Raw genomic sequence first — 21,046 nt, forward strand, 5'->3', positions numbered from 1 at the left:
TCAATGCCTGTGGTCACCTGTCCCAATATGCCAATCAAAGAGACAAGCAATGGTGAAGGGCTGGAAAGGAGTTTTAATCAGTGTGGCAACACCAGGAAGAACAGGGGTAGGGGTACAATGACAAAAGATCTGCTTCAAGGCATTGACAGGAAACTTGAGGTTTTACAGAAAAGGCCTCAAAGTAAAGTGTGCAGGGTTTGAATGTGGGTTTTCATAGCTGGCAAAGTAGTTCATCTTGTCAGGCTATGTTCTGGTTGCTCATTATCTCAGAACTGGTTCTATGAGTTGGCTCTGGAGAAGGCCTTATCACATAAGGGGAGCCATCAGTATACTTGGCATAATTGCTCCAGCTTAGTGTGGCAGCCTCAGTTCCAATGGGGGGTAATTGTTCTCATTTAGTGTAATGATCTGTCTGTGAGGCTCTGCTGCTCCTAGAACCTAAACTGACTGCCAGTTTAGGACAGTGACAGGAGACTTGTAGGAGCCACTGAATGGGTCTGGAACAGGAGGTTATGAAAGCTCGCAGCTGAATGTCCCTGCAAATTTTGAAACTTACTCTTATATTGGTGTCCTCAGTTGTCTAGTGTGACAAGATAGGTTAGCTAAATTTAGGACTCATAAACCTGGTTTGTTTTGTACAGAACTGAACAGGGATCTGGTCCAAAGTCTAAGAGGATAAAAACTGAATTGAAAGCAGAGATGGCAGACTTTATCCTGCTTGAATTTACTGTTTGGACATTGAAAGGCCTGAGTGAAGAGTCTGTACTTTTAGCAAAAGTGGTTTCTAATTCTCTGGTATAATTACCCACATACCCATCTTTGTATAAATGCATGTTTTCATTTCTCCATGGTAAATATCTAAGAGTAGGATAGTGAACAATATGGTAATTCCTTGCTTATATTTTAGAGAAATTGCTGAACTGTTTTTGAAAGTATTTTTACCATTTTAATCAGACAATAGAGTGTGAGAGTTCTAGACTCTCCATATTCTTATCATGAATTTTTACTGTCAAGTCTTATTAATTAGATCTATTTTAATAAGTATCATATGTGGACATATCTTAGTGTGCTATTCATTTGTGTTTACTTTTTGACTGTGTTTTTATATGCTTAGTGACCATTCATATATTGTCTTTTAAAATATTTATGTCTACTGAATTGAGCACAGTGGCATATGCTATAGTGCCAGCAGTTTGGTAGGCAGGAGTATCATGAGTTCAAATGTAGCCTCCTTAAGAGCCAGGGACTGATGAACTCAGTGAGACCCTGTCTTCAAGTAAAATACAAAATAGGTCTGGGGATGTGGTTCATGTTCCATTACCCCTGAGTTCTATCCCAAGTACCCTCCCCTTGTAAATTGAGGTCCATTTTACATAATTTTTAATTAGAATTTTATTGTGTCTACAAAATGGTAAATTTGCTTTGTACATTTAGATATGAGTATATTGTCAGGTATCTGTATTGTGAGATGCTTCCTCCAGTTACAGTTTTGCCTTTTACATTTCTAGTAGTGATTTTTTTTTTTAATTTTGCATTCTCATGCTAGTTTCCTTGGATAAATTTTCATCACTACATAAAAAAGTACAATCCCAAATTTATCTAAAATGCCACTATGTAACACAACTCAAAACAAGCTTATAGTACTGAGTGTACAATAAGAGAGAGGAAAAAGCAATGTACATGTCTCCAAGGTATCCTGCAGGACCACCATGATGGCAGTCATGATCTTGCAGAGCTGGCTCAAAACATGCTCACCAATTTCAGAGAATAAGGGAAATGTGGGGCAGGGTTGCATAGCAACTAACAGGTGGGGGGCAACCCTAGAGGTTGGAAGAGTATTCAAGAAGCAGGGAAAATACTAGGCTTAACAGGAATGGGGCTTGGTCCCCTTTCTGTGGACATAGCCCAGCAACAGCAAGGGTGTAACCAGGTGTGCCAGACTGGCTGAGGTTATCTGTGAAAAGTCTGGGCCACACTGCCACCTGGAAGCTTGCTGGACCCTGCTGGCTCTGCCAGTGAACAGACAGTAATGGGTGAGCTTTCTAACCAGAAAACTGCAGGGCACCTCAATGGGCACACCCCTGAACCATCAGCACTTCTGCAGCCAGAACCTTCCTGAAGAGGAAAGGCCACAACTGCTGTCTTTGAGCCAATCCAAATGAGGGGTCCTTTCCTGCCAACCTTCCTTTAGCTAGGAAAGTGACAGCCCTGAGCTGGGTGGAACATAAGGTATAGATGAGTTTTTGTGGGTCTGTTTATCTGGAGCAGTTAGAATGGAGTGGTTTCTGTGATGGCAGTGTCCTGCAGAGCAGGACTGTCGGCTCATGGGGGATCTGTGTCTTGTAAAGCAGACCTCCTCCTCCTCTGTGGGGGTGATCTATGCCACATAGGAGGTGGCAGCAGCATTCTCCTGGGAGGGCTGAATCACTGGGGTGGTGGGTGGCCTAGACCAGGGGGCCAACACAGCAGTAGCAGTGACCTCCTGGCCATCCATTTATCCTCCATCCATTTGTGCTTCAGTGGCTTCTCAGCTTCATCTGATTCTCAAACTCCACACATGCATAGCCTTTGGATAGTTGAGGATGCACCCTTTCTACAGGCATGTCAAATCATTTTAATTTTTCCAAAGGTGGAAAATATCTCCATGTTGTTATTTTTGGTCACATTCCTGGTGAGGCTTCCAACATGCACTTTGGGTTTAGGGGAAGGGCTCTGCCTTTTGCTGTCCTTTTCATCTTTTAGGTGGTTTGGCTTTTGGAGCAGGATCCTGCCATGTCTGCACCAGAAGGCCTGGGGAATCTAGAGGAGCTGCTGGAATGGGTGCTGCAGGATGTGCTGGAGTTTCCCCAGCACCTGGATGCAGAGGAGGTGTTGGAGACACTGCTGGAGCCTGTGATGCTTCTGGATCCTGAGCTGGAGGTGGATCTGCACAGAGAATTGGTACTGCTGCTGCTTCAACTGTAAACACTATGCCTTTTCCTAGGCTTGTCCCTGCCATGGTCCTTCTCACTTATGTCCTTGGTGGTCCCTTTGTCTTTAGAGTGGTCCTTGCTTCTGGTAGGAGGGGGATCCCTAGTGCTGGACCTTTTATTATTATTTTTGACTCCTATCAAGCTCTTATTTTTCACTCCTGATAAATCCATTCTTCCTTTGAGGAGTTCAGAGAAGCAATGGTGACCTCACTTAACTCTCACTTCTAACTTGAGTCTGAGAAAGGATTCCTGATGGGTTGCCAATTACACTAAAGAGCAGCATCTTCTAGCTGACACCACCTCCTCCTGCTCTCCTCAGCTGCTCCCTCATTGTGTATTCTTAAAATAAATTGTTTTAATTTCTTTTTATTTATTTTGATTTATTGCTAATGGATAGCATTCATTTTTTCTCTCACAAAAATAGTCACTCCCTACCTCAACCAAGTTCATGAGGACTTTTTCCTGTTTCATCATATGAACTTTATAGTTCTAGATTAGATAACTGTCCTATGTTAAACATAGGCCTGTTACACATTTGAATTAATTTTTGTGTGTTCTGTTATTTTTCTGCTGATGGTGTAACACATGTTCACACACGTTTGCTCCTTACAACAGACATTATCAACCTCAAGGTTCCAGAGGACCAAAGCCTAAATCAAGGTGTTGTCAGGTCCCTGCTTCCCCAGCCAGCTCTGAGGGAGAGTCCTCTCAACCTCTTTCAGCTGCTGGGCTGCAGGTGTTCTGGGCTTATGGCAGCATAACCATAGGCTTCCCTCACTTCTTTCCTTGGCTATCTCCTGTGTTTCTCCTCTCTCATCTGTATCTCCCTTTCATCTTGTAAAGACACTCGTCATTGAATATAGAGCCTGTCCAGGTAATCCACTAAAATCTCATTTGAAATCCTTGAATTTATTACCTTGTGATGGTCCCTTAATCAAGCACATGGTCTTTTCTTACAGATACTTGTACAGGTTAATTGGAGTTCAGCTATAAGGCTTAAGGGAAGACCTAATAAAGAGGCAAGCATATAAGATGGCAAAGAGCAAAAAGTGGCTTCCATGGGAAACCAGTCCAGTTTATTATCTATTCCAGGGTCATATCACATTACCTAGGTAACATGTTATAATTAGCTTCGTGCATGCACAAATCACATATCTTGCTTACACCACAGATTTCACTACTCCTGAAGGTTATTATTAAAAAAAAAATGTCTCCAGGTCTCAAGAGCAGAGGATTTACAGAGTATCTCTAAGCCATTCAAATGAGAATCTTTTATCCAATCTTTTATCCTGAGGAGTGCGCTCAATTTGAAGGATTTTCACTCCTCAGTACATTGATTGACCTGAAAAATCCATGCAGATGCTGAAACCTATGATGTAGATGTCCATTTTGGCAGATCACAATCCAACCTCTTACACATGATGTGAGATGAAATTTGTAGGTCATTGTTTTTCTATTTGGACAGTCATTTCTATTGTTCTGTTGAAAAACCATTCATTCCCTATTGAATCATCTTAGAATCTTTTTTGGAAATCAGAAGGCCATTTGCATGTGGATGTATTTCTGAGCTGTCTCTTTAGTTCCACTGGCCTGTATACCAACCTTCATGCTGATACCCTATGACTGATTACTCTGGCTTTCCTTATTCTTTCATCCCTGAGATCAGGTAATATAAATCCTTAAGTCTTCCACAAAAATTATATTGGCCATTCTAGGTCATTTGAAGTCCCACATACATTTTACAATCAGCTTGTTAATTTCTACAAAACAAAGTCTGCTGGGATTTTGATCAAGATTGTATTAGATTTAGAAATCCATTTGGGTAGAAAGGACAGAAAGATATCCTTGGTCTCAGGAATTTCAGTTTAACAGTAACCACTGACCAATCTTTTTCCTCTGGTTATAAGAAATTAGTGATATGAAGATTAAATGAAATCAACCAATACACTGTTGGGGTCAGGTGAGGATTCATTTGTAAAACATCCTGGGTGCAGACATAGAAGTGTTGTTCCCAGTCTGTGTCCAAGGAAGGGTAAAGAAAGGCTGCATCCTGGCTGGTGGCTGATTCTTATAGAACAGGGTGTCCAGGCAGTAGAAAATCTAGAAGATGAGAGATAGGGAGAGTTTCCTCATGTGAGCTGGTTCACATGAGAAGGAGCAGGTTCGTGGGTTGATGGGACATGAGTCACGTGAGAGGATGAGTTGACTTGGTTCTTCACAGAGGAGTTGGAAGACCAGATCCTTGTGGATTCGGCGGGGGGGGGGGGGGCAGGAATGAGATGTCTCCCACAAGAAGGGCTGTGTGTAGATTGTCAATTATTTTTTCTCAGCATATAGAATATATAAAAAACTCAAAACCACTTAAAACAAATAAACCAATATAGTGGGAAAATGATCTGAATAAACACTTTCTTGAAGAAATACAAATGACTAATAAATATATGAAAAATGCTCAAGATCATTAACCATCAAGAAAACACAAATTTAAAATTATGAGATTGATTTTATTCAGTTTAGAATAGTTATCATATCAAAATTAATGAATACTGACTGAGATATGGATAAAAAGGAACATGTATACAGTGTGGGAGTGTAATTTATTATATTTACTTTGGGAATAGATTGGAGGTTTATCAAAAACCTGAAAATAGAACTTTCCTATGACTCAGCTGTCCAAGGTCTAAGTGTTTATCAGAGGGAAATTAAGTCTGCCCATAGAGATGTCTGCATATCTATGATGATTGTGGCACTGTTCACAATAGTTAAGGTACAGAATCAAATTAGGTGTCTATCAGCAGGGGAATGGAGAAAAAATATGGTTACACATATGTGGGTGTGAGTGAGCATGTATATATGTATACATATACACATATATAGTTGTATGTCTATGTATGTATGCATATGTACTTTATATATGTATGTACATGTATACTTTATATACCGATGTACATATTTTCAATGTTATTTATATGTACATATATCTTCTTCATATACATAAATACATAGATAGATGTATACATACATATATATGACAGACTATTATTGGAACTTAATGAAGAATGAAGCTCTATTATTTCCAGGAAAGTGGATGGAACTGAGGTTATTGTGTCAAATGAAATGACACAGAGAGACATGAAGACAAGTGCTGCATGTTCTCTCTCAAATGTGGAAACAAAGAGAAAGATTTGAAAGTAGAAGAAGGTGGCTAGGGATTGGAAACGGTGCTGGGAGAGGTGGTGTGATGGCCACATATGCATGTGTAGAAATATCCCAGTGAGTTTCCTTTCTTTGTACAATTATTAAGTGATATTAATTACCATAAAAATAGAGGAAATGTGACTCCTCTAAAAAATGTTAAAATAAAATCTCAGCTCAGGGAGAAACTAAAGCATCCTTTCTACACTATATGTCCTTATGAACTGTATTAATGAACAAAGAGAAATCGACCACTTTTCTAGAGTCTGGATACCTGAAAGCACTTTGAGGAGCTTGCTGTTAACCCCTTAACACAAAAAGTCCCTTATGCCAATGAGAACTGTGCAGGGACTCCTTCTGCCCTGTGGGAGATGGTGAAAGTCACCCACACCCAGGGAGGTGCCAGCACTCTGAAGGTGTCCTTGGGTGAATTTGATGAAAGACATTGGATGACATAAAAGAGAAGTTACTGCTTAACAGAGAGGAGGGGTGTGTGTGAAATGTCCCTACCTGCAATGGAAAAATAAAATGCTTTGATAAGCTGAAATCTTTGGCTGCATTCAAAAGGTCAGTAAGGTACAGAGAAAATGTTTGTCAAATGTATTAACTGCCACCACTGAGAACCACCTGGGGGAGCTACAGTTGCAGCATTGTTGACTGTACCCTGGGGTCACCTTGCCCCTGTGTCTTGCTCTTACTGCCTTTTAAAACTACTGTGAGTAGATGATCCCACTGTCTGTTGTGTCCCTTCTCCTGCTGGTTTTATGCCCTTCATTAGATTTCCATCTGCACCTATTCCTCTAGGATCCAAGTTTGGAGTTTTTGATCTGCTAACAATATTATGTATTGCATCCTGTTGGACAATTCTCATTGTATTTTATGAACAAGAGGGAAACAGAGCCAGGAGCTCTTAGGAGTTCAAGTCCACAAAAATGAAGACAAAAATTATGAAGTGTTCATATGCCATAAGTTACATACAGTTTAAGCATCCCCAATCTGAAAACCAAAATAGAAAATGATCCCAAATCTGATATTATGTGAACATCATAGCAGTGCTCAAAAACTTTTAGATTTTGGAACTTTTTAACTTTTACCTTTTTGAATTAGGCATGTTCAATTTGTAAAATGTGTTTAAATATTCCGAAATTAAAAATTCTGAAGTGTGAAATGATTCTTCTCTTAAGCATTTCTAGTAAGTTACTCCACTATGCATTTTTGCAAAAACAATTATTGTTTCACATTAATGTCTGTGTCATTTATTTTCTGTTTTAGTGAATTAAAAGCTAAAAGTGATTTGTTTCAAAGAGAAAAATCAAGCAAATGAATGCAATTGTTAAAATAGAAGTTTGATTTTATTAATTTTATTTGTTATGTGTTTTTTATTTTTAAATCATAGGCATAATACAGAGAATCAGAAGTTAATTCTGTGATGTAAAAGAATGGATTTTACATGATGATAACAGAATTGGAGGCCCAGTGCCACCGGGAAATGGGTTGTGTCACATTTTCTTGTAATGATGAGAGGAACGCAGGACCTTCCCCAGGCTGGGGAGGACACTGACTGCATCGTGTACTCAAATAGTCATGCGCCACTGTCCTGGCACTCCTGTGGACTTGGTCACGGTAGGCATAAAACATAGAAGATATCTAACTCCTTTTTGGGACAGTGTCATTACCAGAGATTGAATCTTGGGGTGCTTTGCCACTGAGCCACATCTCCAATTTTTAAATTTTTTATATTTTATTTTTATTAGGGTCTCCTGAATTTGTTTCTGCTCCTGAAGTTCCAGATGCTGGCCTTGAATTCATGATCCACCTGTCTCAGTTTCCTGATTGGTCGAATATAGCCATGCTCCAGAATGCTCAGCTCATCTAAATAACTTTGCACTGGAAAATTATGAAGTCTATATTGAATTCAAGCAGTTGATTTGTTGATTGCAGAAGATAGTTTTCAGTGTCTACAATTTGGTCACTCTCTCAAACATTTAAAATATGAGCAAATGATGCTGATTGTTAAACTGAAATAAATAGCCCCAAGCCAGTCTCCATATTTGTGTGATAAAGTTTGTCCCAAAGTGGCCTCCATATATGGTGAGCTGTAACCTCTCTTGATATGCAAATAAGGTGTAAACTATCTAAGTATAGGAAATCCCTTGTAACCAAGCAACTATGTCTTAGCCAATCACAACAAGGCAGCTTCAGGCAATCCTGTGCTGAGGACTGATCTGACCACTTACCTGTGGTCCAACATGCTGACTGCAGCCAATCAGATGGCTTCTAGATAGAGCTTCCTCTTTTCTGACTGAGTGTAATCTGCAGTGGTGAGGTGGTTAATGGTTTTTAGTCCCAAGTGCAACCTGGCACTAGAACCATTTCTTTTTTCTTTCTTCTTCTTTTTTTTAAATGCAAGCTTTTCCTAATCATCTGTTGTCAGTTTTTGTTTAAACATTTCCAATCTATTAACCAACTGTAAGAAACTACCTACGTTCCTTCTGACATTTGGGGATCAGAGACCATTTTCTTACCATCTTTGAGCCAACTAAGAGAAAGCTGAAGTCCCCAGTAACATTGAAGAGGCTGACTTGGGAATAAGTGCTTTCCCACCACCGGGTCCAAAGTTAGATTATAGCTTGAAAGCCCTGAGTTTGGGAAAGATGTGGTGACAACAAGAGTTCTACCCCATGAGAGTTGAAAACTGTGATGAGCATCCAGGAGATGTACAGTAGCATGGCCCTGGAAAATGCAGGGAATGTCCAGGAAATGTCCACTCTGATCACATGTCCATTCCAGAGAGCATCCTTGTGGGCTCATGGAAGAGCAGCATCCATCAAGTGATATTTTCTTGCTCTTTGAATCTCAGGGTAGCTGCTGGAGTTGAAAAGTGGTCAGAAGACAGATCACTAGGCTGGTCTGGTGGAGGGGATAGATATATCAAATGCCAATCAAAAAGTCTAAATTCTGCTTGCTGGCCTGGATGTACAGGATTTCAGCAAGCCTGGCTGTTCCTGGGAGAAACTTCATGTTTCAATGCAGTGTCCTGTTTTGACTGTTAACCTAGGAATTGCAATGTAATTACTGTAACCAGGCTTCATTTTGTATCTGGAGAGAACCAGTGGGTTTTTCTTTTTTAAACATAAGCTGGTAAGCTAAAGGAACCCTGGATTTCACCCAAGGGCTGGAGAGACAGCAACAAGATGCAGGGGTGCATAGGCAGTGTGGAGAGAACAGAGTCAGTTTGAAGAACTGCATGAGTGCAGATGGTTAACCATGAAAGCAGCAGTAACTGGGAGTAGAGAAGACAGTTCTTTAACAACAAATTAAATTGGTAGAACCCCACTAAATATCATGTTCAAAGAAGGGAGTAGAAAAATTACTTGAAAGAATATTCATTTTCTTTTCAGAACTGTAAGTCTCTAGTAGGTATTAAACATGATCTTTTGTCCTAGAAAATTAATTGGTTAATTCTAGAAACAATATGCAACAATTGTGTGTAGTTTTAGGTAGCATGTAAAAGTTGAGTTGGCAATCATGCAGTAAAAATATAAACAGTGGTAACATCAAAATCATCATGCCTTTGATAATAATAATGAGACAAAAATAAAAACTGATAAAATCATTCAGTAGGAATTATGCAGTACTGTAATATTGGAACTCATTTTCCCTTCACTACAACATTGTTAGAATTCATTCTCATTTTAAGAATTAATGTTTGGAGATCCTGAGTGAATTGCCTATGTCATAGACCTGGAATGTGGAAAGTTTCTCTCACTTCAGGGACCACAGTGTACAAAATAAATTCATACACTTTTTGAAGTTTTTCTTGATATTGGACATAGGTATGTAAAGTGTTTGTAGCACTAGATTATCCAGGCATATAAGGAGGTGGTGGAATGGTCTTCCTTGCAGTGTTTGAAGAGGATCCCTGAACTGATAGATGTGTGTCATTTAAGATGTTGTTGATAAAATTTGTAGTGATTGTGACAACATCAGGGAGCGGGTGGCAGCAATTTCAAGTACTGGACAAAGGGGGAAGGAAGAGCTGCAGACATAATGAGAGTGGATGAGGGTGGGAAAGCTAATACACAAACCTGTTCAGGACTGCAGGGCTGTGACAGCAATGTTTCCTAGAGGAGAGTTTAGAATTTTCTAATCTCCATTCACTGTGACTGGCACAGCATTTTATCACTTTCTGGTTGGTAGTTTCACCTGTGTGGCTTGTGTAATGTGGTTCCATGTGTGTGAGAAGCATGGGCCACATGTTTACGGGGAGATGGTCTGTTCTGGGTATGACAGCTCAGTTTAGGGAGCAGCCCCCTGGAAAACCTCTGAGTAACCACAGAGACCTACACTTGTTTGCAAAACACAGCAATCCACATAGGCCCTGGAAATAATTACAATTTATTGTGTAACAGAAGCATGATTATGAATGTGACTGACAGTAGAGAACACAAGGGGAAGCCATTGGGACTGTCTGGAGTGTGATGTGTCACTGTTAATGTGATGAGAAGGACAGATAGTGTAGCTGTGTCTGGGGAAGCTTGGAGCCATTTTTTTCTGTGACAATTCTTTAGATGTAAAAGTGCTTAAAATTGTGAATTGCTTTTTAGTCTACAAAGGAAATTGTTCTTACAAATAACATTGTAGAATTCTTCCCTGTTTTTGGTCCGTTTTGAGTTTTCTCATTTGCAACAGTGCTTTTTCCCTTGGAGTATGATAGTTGCATCACATAGTTGGAACACAGTCACATTGAATTGGGGTGTAATCAACGTCCTCATATTAACTTGAATGTCTTCAAAATCTGTTTCTTTATGGGTTCATATGTGTTGGTACTGGGTCAAGATGTCACACTCTTCTAGGGGACACATTTCATCCCATAACAAATCACAAATTTCTCTATTCTTTAGATGTTTTTAAATATTACAGAGTTCCCTCTTGCTGGTTGCTCTAATGAGTAAGTAACTACTTGTTCTAATTGTCCCTGATATCAGTAAGAATCTTTTTCTTTCCTGTATTTCTTCCTTTTTTCTTTCTAATTTTCCATCAGTGAGTCTGCTAAGAAATAATTGCCCATTTCTGTTCTTAATCTTCTTGGTCTCTGTAATGTATACTTTTCTTCTTTTTTAGCTTTGCATTTTCATAAGCTTTCAATGTTTCCACACTAGATACTACTTCTCAGTCCTGGGAGTTTGTGTTGTTGATTTTTATCTTTTCCATCTCACAAATTCTCTTAACCATTCTCACCTTGGCAACACTCTAAACACATAAATAGAGAAACATAAGTAAAGTGTTGCACTAAAGAGATAGATAAATCATCACTGATGTCAGGCAACATGTTCTTTATTAACATCTCTTCTGATGTTGGTTCAGTGAGAAGCATTTTAAAACTCTCAGATCTTCAATGCAGATACATATACATATATGACATTCACAACTCTGCACCATTTAGTTCTTTTTTTGCATGTCACCCTTCACCAGCATCCTGTATGCATGCCATTCTGCATCATCATGTCTTCTTGGACATCTGGAAATGATTCACCTTCACCTAATGAGAGACACTTCTGAGTGGAGGCAAGCTAGAGGGGGAAGAGGCCAAGGTGCTCATTCCCTGAACTCTGTGGTATTGTTTGGAGACAACCCTGGCAGGGACTGATTTCTGAGCCCATGGCTGAGGTGGGAGCAGTTCTTCAATGATGGCCTTATGCCAAGATCCAGGAGCAATCTCTCCTGGCACACCTGGATGTTCAGCCTCCTTTTATGTGTTCCATCGGGGGACTCCTCATCTTTGCCCACAGCTTCTGTGTGAGGTCCCTGCCTCAAACACCCTTCATCAACCACCCTGTGTGTGTCATGTATTCCAAGGGGGATTTCTGTCCTAAATTTGAATAGAGTCCTCCTTTCTTCCCTCTATGAACCTTGGAAGGAAAATAGACAGTCTGTGAGAAAGCACTCACCATTCAGCCAAATGTGAAATTGGCTCATCAAAAATGATTTCCATTCAGATAATAGTTCTTCATGGGTCATTTTACACTTTTCTAGGGTGTTCAAGTTACATGGAGATAAAGATGTTTTATTTGTTCAGTTAGAGCAGCAGTATTATTGAGCACCCCAGAAGGCAAGGCATTGAGACCTACAGTAAGAATGCAGGATGACTTCCAGAACCAGGTGATGTCGCAAGCCTAGCGAACACACAGCGTGGGTGTCGGCTTGAGGGAGGGGATAGGTAACCATTGCCAGGCAGATGCAGGTCCTCAGAGAAAAAACTGGGAAAGACTCTGGACAGGTGGGCCTTTGCCCTTTTCATCAACACCAAACAAGTTCCTTCATCTCCTTATGAATGTAAAAAAAAATGGTGGAAATGCTGTCATCAGCTATTCATGAACCAGACCAGCATCCATAGACATGTGGTAACACAACCTGCTGATGAAATTTGTCACCAGGCTGCTTTTATTTTAAAGCAACTGGCTGCAACATTGAGTACCTCAAAGAGTATCACATCTGTGGACAAAGAGAACCCTCTAAAAGAGTACCTTACTCGTAGACACAAGGTGTCTGCTAGGCTCCCTGATACAAGCTGCTTTTGCCCGGATGAGCTGAAAAGTGACCTGGGCAGTGAAGAAGGGGAGATGCTACTTTATTACTGCTACTGTGACCTAGAACATCACCTGTGGATCTGTTCTGGCAGACAACTCTGTCAGCACTTGCACCTCACAGGCAAGATTGGAATTGCTACTGAAGGACTCAATGGGACAGTTGGTGGAAGCAATTGACCACCAGACTCTATGGTAGAAATCATGCTTTCTTGTCCATTATTTAAGGATTATCTTTGTAAGGAAGATTTTAACACCAGCAGAGGAGGAGCTCACTGTTTTCCAGAATTGCGTGTTGGTGTATTTGAAGAAATCGTGCCCACGTGGATCAGCCCCCAATAAGATCTCTACAAGGGCCTGTAATCCATTTATCCCCAGGTGAATTTCATAAGTAGAAAAGTTTTTATCACAGCCAGATCAAAAACAAAGTGATACTATTCTACTGGACTGCAGAAACTTCTATGAAAGCAAAATTGGTCTATTGCAGGGCTGCTTAGCCCCAAACATCAGGAAATTCAGTTACTTTCCTAGCTATGTTGACAAAAATCTAGAACTTTTCAGAGAGAAGAGGGTGCTGGTGTACTGCACTGGTTGCATTTGTTGTGAGCGTGGCTCAGCCTACCTGAAGACCAAGGGAGTGTGTAAGGAAGTGTTCCAGCTCAAGGGTAGTATCCACAAGTACCTGGAAGAGCTTCCCAATGGTTTTTTATAAGGGAAAGTCATTTGTTTTTGATGAGGGTTATGTCCTGTGCTACAACAGTGATGTGTTATCAAAATGTTCATACTGTGGAGCACAGTGGGACCAGTATAAACTCTGCTCCACTCCCCAGTGCCACCATCTTGTTTTGAACTGTCCTGCATGTCAAGGACAAGGATCACAGCCTGTTGTGTCACATGTCAAGACAAAGGGGAAGACAGGCTTCAGGACCTACACAGGATACTTTTAAAGAGGAACGTGAGTGCATAGCTCAATGGCCATGCATCCCTATGGAACTTTCACAGTATGTGCAGCTCTCTGTGAACCCCGCACCGAAGCCCAGTGTTGGAGAGGTTGGGTCTTTGCTTGTGTAAGTGGTGCCTTTAGCATTCCCCAAGCCTTCTCAGAGTCAGTGGGTGCCATGTATAAGAGATGGTCAAGGCTGCAGAAAAGGAAATCGGAAACTTCATTGTCAGTCATTGCCATCATGGCAAACTGGTCACCATGTTGACCACCTACACTTCACAGCAGGAGGGGAGAGAGAGTCAAGTTTTGATCAATTACTAAAATATCCTAATTCAGAAGATGATAGAGTATGTTACAGTGTATGGAATCTCGAAGTTTTTGAGGGATAGAGTCTTGAGCCTGGTGATTGTGTCACTCATGCCTTCTCTCACTGTGCCACAGGCTATTAGTAGTCATTGCCATTGTCAGCAAACCTGTCCATCCTGGTGCAAATCTGTGAATTGTGACCCTCAATATGGATTCCTAAAGCAGGCTACTTTTTCATCTGCCACTTTCCCCTTTCCTTTTCCCTTCCCCTGACTCTGTCTCTTTTCTGGCTGCCTAAGAAGCTCTGTATACTGGGATTTGGCCCACCTCCTGCTCTTGTAAAATTTAGTGGAAAAAGACCTTCCCATTTCTTCCTATGGGATCTATGGCACAATTGAGTAGTTTCAGCAGAGACCATGTGGCCCACACAGTCTAAAATATTTATTGCCTGGCCCTTTACAGGAAAGTTTACCATTCCCTGGTCTACAGCAGCAGCTGTAGAGATATGCCCTTATAGACGTGGCCCACCTTCATATTTTACTGATTTGATTTCTGTAAGAGATTTCTGCCTCATAGGCCTGTTCCCTCCAACACTTACTCTTCTAGTTTTTAAGTGTTTTCTCTGAGAGTTCCAAATAAACTCAATGGCCCCATACAACTTGCTTTCTTAAGAAGATCATTTGGCAGGACCACTGTGGCTGTCCTGGCTTCTGGTCAGCATACCAGGCACTTGTCCCTGTCACATGGGTCCCAAGAAACAGAGCCACACATCAACCAACAGATTTAATATTATGTTGCAGTTTCTAGTGATGCAGAATTCAGCTGCAATTGTGTTCCAAGGAGAAGCAAAGTGGAGATGGCCATCCCTGCAGCATGGTGTTGCTCCTGGGCTCATTTGCAGCCCCAGTAGATGCTCTTTATAGTGGTGAGGCCCTGGCTCCAACTCTAGTTTCCCTGCACTGTCCACATCATTACAGTTTAGTGCACAGATTTTTCCTTCTTCATCATAAGCCTCCTAGTCTGTGTTCATTAGTTCTTTGTCCTTGTCCTTCATCACAAGATTTGCTGAATCCCTAATGAAAATAACTCCCCAAAGCAACAAACAAAAATAGAAGTTTAACTGGCACTGTGGTGTGTTAAATGGCACAAGGACACTGTGGCTTAACCTTTTTGCCAACTCCCAAAAATGCCATGTTAAAAAAGATGGGTGGGGTCCAGTAGAAATACCAAAATTACGTTTTAAGGATAATCATCTTTGCATAGCTTGGCCAGGATTTCCCAGTTCTTTCATATCTAGGTTTTCTAGGCTGTTGTCCTTCAGAGGGTTCATTTCCATGCATGAGAGCAGTAGTGATTTGTCTAATAAGTGATGGGACAGGTACTTTAAGTCTGTAAGCTTGGCCATGATAAACATCATATTCACAGTGGACTGGAAAGTCAACCCTCCAGTGTTTGGCCTCACATGAGCCATTTGCCCACTATTCTGCAGAGAAAGGGTTTTTTCAAGTATTTAGCCATAAGTTTTCACATCTGTCATAAGATTGCCTTGGAACAGGAAAAACTTATTTCTGCTCCAGTATTCAATTGTACATACATCTCAAATGTTCAAAACTAATTCAGGAATATGTTTGTTGCTCAGGTACATTTTTGAAGCTTGAAATTTCACCATTGCCCTCCCCCCCCCATTTCCAGCAAAAGGAATTTATTGGTTTGTTTTTTTTTTTTTTTTTTTGATTCCTTGCAGAGGTTTGTAGCTTCAGTCTGTATTTCTTAAGGGAAATATTGTGGCTCTGATCAAGTAATCAATTTGGCAACTTTAATCTTGAGGTTTTTAAAATTTAAAGGAGGGTTAGTAGTGCTTATCTGTTCTTTTTGCTAAATAGCTAAGATGAAATTTGTAATAAAGTATTTTATAATACTTGCAAAAAAAAACCAAAAAGAATGGAAAGGCAAATGTTATGTGGACGTATCCTCCAGGATGCCTTATCTATACAGCACCCATACCTTTATTCAAACGTAAGCATCACCTCTGTCAGAGTGCTCTTAAGTGACTTTTTCCTCCTGTAGTCATGGGCTGGGTTCCATGGCTCCAACCAGTGTGACTTTGTGGCTTATTACAGAATCGAAGTACTTCCATAGTTGTTGGTGAGGAGTCCTGAGAATTTCTTGCTGCCTACCTGTCCCTGCTTCTCTGACACTATCTACACCTCCCTGTTCTCCTAGCACTCTTTTTGGTCAACTACAGCTCCATGAACAGAGGATCCATTGTTATTGGCTGCAGTCTGTGCTCTTCTGGTGTTTGCATTTTTAAATATCATCTAATGGATCCTGCTTTTATTTAAAGTTTTGACATTTTGGAGTTCATCATAGAGTTTTCTTGTTAATTTGGATTTTGGACAGTTGTACATTCATTATCTTGATTACTATTCTTTGGCAAACCCTTAAGTTTTCATCCAGTCATCATTTTCTTTAATGCGGAACTGTCCCTTCTGTACCCATTCTGGTATTCAGTTTTCAAACTGTTAAGGCTGTTTTTTCATCAAATATTAAAATAATGAGGATGGTGTTAGGTGCTGCTGGATAGTGTGAAAGACTTACATGAGGGCCCCGCCTTCCAGGGAAAGACCAAGGTTGCCATGAGGGATGGCAGAGTCTACTTTCTCTTCTTCTCTGCATAAAGTTGTGTTCCATGGCTCAAATTGGTGTGGCTGTGTGATTATTACAATATTGAAATACTACCATACTGAATACTGAGGAGTTCTGAGTAGCCCCCTGCTGTCATCCTGTCCCTGCTTCTCCTCTCACACTTGGGCTGTCATAATAAAGTGTCCTGACAGATTTGCTTAAACAACAGAATTTTATTGTTTCACAGTTCTGAGGATTTTGAGGCTGACAATTCAGATGTCATTAGAAAGTGTTCTTCTGAGAGTTCTCTCTCTGGATTGTGTATGCTGTCTTCTCCTATGTCCTCACTTGGTTCTTCTTGTTGTGTACCTTCTTCCTAATCTCCTTTTTTTCATGTGCATATATATAGAGAGTGAGTATATATATAGTCACATATTAGTTGTATAAATTAATGGGTTTCTCTGTGTCCATTCCATACATGCTTGTATCATGCATTGACCTTCCTTTCCTTTCTACCCTTTGTTACCCTCCCCTCACCCCACTACCTGCTTTCTTGTTTTTATAATAACCATTCCAACTGGACTAATCATTTTACCCAAGTGGGTAAGGTATAATCTCAGTGTAGATTTGATTTGCATTTTTGTGATAGCTAAAGATGTTGAGCATTTTCACATATATTTATTGGCAGTTTGCATTTCTTTTTTTTTTTTTTTTTTTTTTTTTGAGAAATGTCCTGTTCAGGTCATTCATCCAGTTTTTTTATTATATTGCTTCTTTCTGGTTTAAAGTCTTTCCTATACTCTGGATATTCATCCTCTGTCAGATGAATAGATGGCAAAAATTGTCCCCCTTTCTCTTTCTTTTCTATGTATTCATCTGATTGTATTCTTAGATGTGCAGAAGGTTTTTAATTTGATGCAATTGTGCTTGTTCATTCTTGTTTTGATTTCCTGAGCTGTTGGAGTACTAACTTGGAAATCATTGCTTTCACCATGATCTTGAAGTGTTTCCCTGTGTTCTCTCTAGCAGTTCTAAAGAATCCTGTCTTACATTAAGTTCTCTTTAATCTTGAGTTAATTTTTGTACAGTGAGAGATAGGGATTTAGTTTAAATGTTCTCCACTGGAATATCCTGTTTTTTTTCAGCACAGTTTATTGAAGATGGCTGTTCTTTTTCCAATACTTTGGCACTTTTATGATAGTCATTTGCAGTGTGTATTTATTTTGGGTATCTGTTGTTTTGTTAGTCTACCTGCCAATCTTTATGACAATATTATACTGTTTTTGTAACTGTGGCTCTCAGGTACAATTTCAAATCAGATATTGTGGTGCTCCTAGCATTGCTCTCTTTCTGCTGAAAATTGCTTTAGCTCCTCTGGGTCCTTTTTCTTATTCACTTTCTCTTGCATAATTTGGTAAAATTTCTGGTACTATGTTGATAAAGGGTGGTGAGAGTGGAAATCTTTGTCTTGTTCCTGACCTTATAAGAATTGCTTTCAGCTTTTTGCAGTATGTATAGCCTTCATTATGTTGAGACATGGTTCTATTATATGTAATTTATTCAGGCTTTTCATCATAAAGAGATGCCGATTTGCTTGGGGGGCAGGAGGGCACTGGGGATTGAACTCAGGGGCACTCAACCACTGAGCCACATCCCCAGGCCTATTTTGTATTTTATTTGAGATGGGGCTTCACTGAGTTGTTTAGTGCCTTACTTTTTCTGAAGCTGGTTTGAACTCTGCATCCTCTTGCCTCAGCCTCTGAAGATGCAGGGATTATAGTTGTGCACCACCATGCCTGGCTGAGATGCTGATTTTTATGAAAGGATTTTTTGCATCTACTGCAATAATCATGGGATTTTTATCTTTGATTTTATTTATATGCTTGTTAAGTTTATTCATTTGTATTTGTTGAACCATTCTTGCATCCTTCAAAGGCAACAAACTTGGTCACTGCATGTCATTCTTTAAAGTGCTCTTAAATTTAATCTGAAAGCATTTTATCAAAAAATTTTATACATATGTTTATTAGACATATTGATCTATAGCTCTTTTTCTGTTATGCCCTTACAGGTTTTGTCAGCAAGGTTATACCATTTTCACAGTATGAGTTTGAAGTTTAGTTTTCCCTATTTTATGAAATAGTTTGAGCAGCATTAGTCCTTTAAAAATTTGGTAAAATTCAGCAATGATTCCATGTGGTCCTAGGATCATGCTTCTTCTTCTTCTTTTAATCAGAGGACTTTTTATTACTGCTTCAACCTCAATACTTGACTTTGATCTAGTGGTATTTTGTATCCTCTTGTTTCAATTTTGGTAAGTCATATGTATCTGGAAACTTTTCCATTTCTTCTAGCTTTTCTAATTTATTTGGCATAGGGTGTTTCAAAATTTTCCCTAATGATCTTTTGAATTTCATTGTTTCTGGCTTAAAACTTCTTTTTTAAGTCTAATTTTGTTTAATTGGGCCTTCTCTCTTTTTTCTTTTTTCTAGTTTAGCTACATATTTGTCATTATTATTGTTTCAAAAATCCAACTCTTGGAAAGACCAAGATGGTGGACTAGAGAGTGACTGTATCTCATGTTGCTCCAGAACTCAGGATTCAAGAAGAGGAGGTATTGAGAGCCACTGGGTGAGTCTCTCCCACTGTATGAGGATCAGCCCAGACTGCATGCAGATTTTCAGAGCAGGGTGGGACAGCAAGAGGCTTCCATGAATAGCCAGTCTCCTCCTTCCATGCACAGCCAGGCTCCCTCTGGTCTCAGGCCCGGTCCACAGGCAGCTTCTCGGAGCAGGACCACCCAGTGAGAGGCTTGGGCTTTCACAGATTCCCAGCCCCCACCCCCGTACCCAGCAGCAGGCCCAGACAGCAGGCAGCTTCTTGGACAATGACCACCCAGAGACAGGCTGCCACACAAAACTAGGCTCCCCTGGCCTTGGTGACAGGTCAGACATAGGCCCAGACCAGCCATGCCCCAGCCCACAGTCTAGTTCCCCTTTGGCAGATCATAGGTCAACAAGTGGAGGTACCTCTGTCTGCTAGCAGGGCATATACCCAACCTGAAGGACACCACTCCTTGTGGAGCACTGCATTATCAAGTTCCTCCAGGACATCAGGCTACTGAAGGCTAAGAGGTGATATGCTGGAAATCAACAGGGATAATGTTAGTCAAGAGAAGAAATATGCACTATCTCAGAGTTCCACTGATACCTGATGAATATGAGAAAACAAGGGAAAAAATGTCCCCCAAAAAACCTAGATACTATATCAATAAAACCCAATGACAGCATGGCAGAAGAAATGTCAGAAAGGGAGTTCAGAATGTACATAATTAAAATAATCAGGGAAGCAAACAAGGACATGAAAGAGCAAATGCAGGCATTGAACGATGAGATGAAAGAGCAAATGCAGGCATTGAATGATCACACCAATTGATAGTTAAAAGAGCAAATACGGGAAGCAAAAGATCATTTTAATAGAGTTAGAGATACTGAAAAAAACAAACAAACAGAAATCCTTGAAGGAAACAAAAAACCAAATTAAAAACTCCATAGAAAGCTTAACCAATAGGATAGAACACCTGGAAGACAGAACCTCAGACATTGAAGACAAAATTTTTAGTCTTGAAAACAAAGTTGACCAAACAAAGAAGATGGTAAGAAATCATGAACAGAATCTACAAGAATTTTAGAATATCACAAAAAGGCCAAATTTAAGAATTATTGGGATTGAGGAAGGCACAAAGTAAGAAACCAAAGGAGTGAACAATCTATTCAAATACAAATATCAGAAAATTTCCCAAATCTGAAGAATGAAATGGAAAATCAAGTACAAGAGGCTTATAGGATTCTAAATATACAAAGTTACAACAGACCCACACCAAGGCACATTATAAGGAAAATACCTAACATACAAAATAAACCCAGAATTTTAAAGGCTGTGAGAGAAAAGAATCAAATTACATTCAGAGGGGAAACAATACAGATATCAGCAGATTTTTCAATACAGATTCTAAAAGCTAGAAGCACCTGGAACAACATTTACCAAGCCCTGAAAAAAAATGGATGCCAACAAAGAATCTTATACCCAGTAAAACTTACCTTCAGATTTGACAATGAAATAAAATCCTTCCATGATAAACAAAAGCTAAAAGAATTTACAAAAGGAAAGCTGGCATTACAGAACATTCTCAGCAAAATATTCCATGAGGAAGAGATGAGAAACAATGATGCAAATCAGCAACGGGAGGAACTATCCTAAAGGAATAGCCAAATAAAGGAGAAACCAAGTCAGGTCAAAAAAACAAAAATGAGTCAAATGACCATGAATACAAATCATATCTCAATAATAACCCTGAATGTTAATGGCCTGAACTCATCAATCAAAAGTCATGGACTGGCAGATAGGATTAAAAAGAA

The 21,046-nt window shown here is 39.9% G+C and overlaps 1 long non-coding RNA gene and 2 pseudogenes across 3 annotated transcripts in view; 2 read left to right on the top strand and 1 right to left on the bottom strand.

Moving 5' to 3' along the window:
* Window positions 1–21,046, top strand: part of LOC306642750 — a 160,808-nt gene that overhangs the window by 72,234 nt on the left and 67,528 nt on the right. The window lies entirely within an intron of this gene.
* LOC306642699 lies at window positions 2,208–3,143 on the bottom strand (annotated as a pseudogene). The gene has a single exon. The product of its transcript is annotated as an uncharacterized misc_RNA (transcript).
* On the top strand, window positions 12,475–14,222 carry LOC306642692 (thiosulfate sulfurtransferase/rhodanese-like domain-containing protein 2; annotated as a pseudogene). Its single transcript has one exon. The product of its transcript is annotated as a thiosulfate sulfurtransferase/rhodanese-like domain-containing protein 2 (transcript).

Source organism: Sciurus vulgaris (assembly GCF_902686455.1).
Source record: "Sciurus vulgaris genome assembly, chromosome: 13".
Lineage (NCBI taxonomy): Eukaryota > Metazoa > Chordata > Mammalia > Rodentia > Sciuridae > Sciurus > Sciurus vulgaris.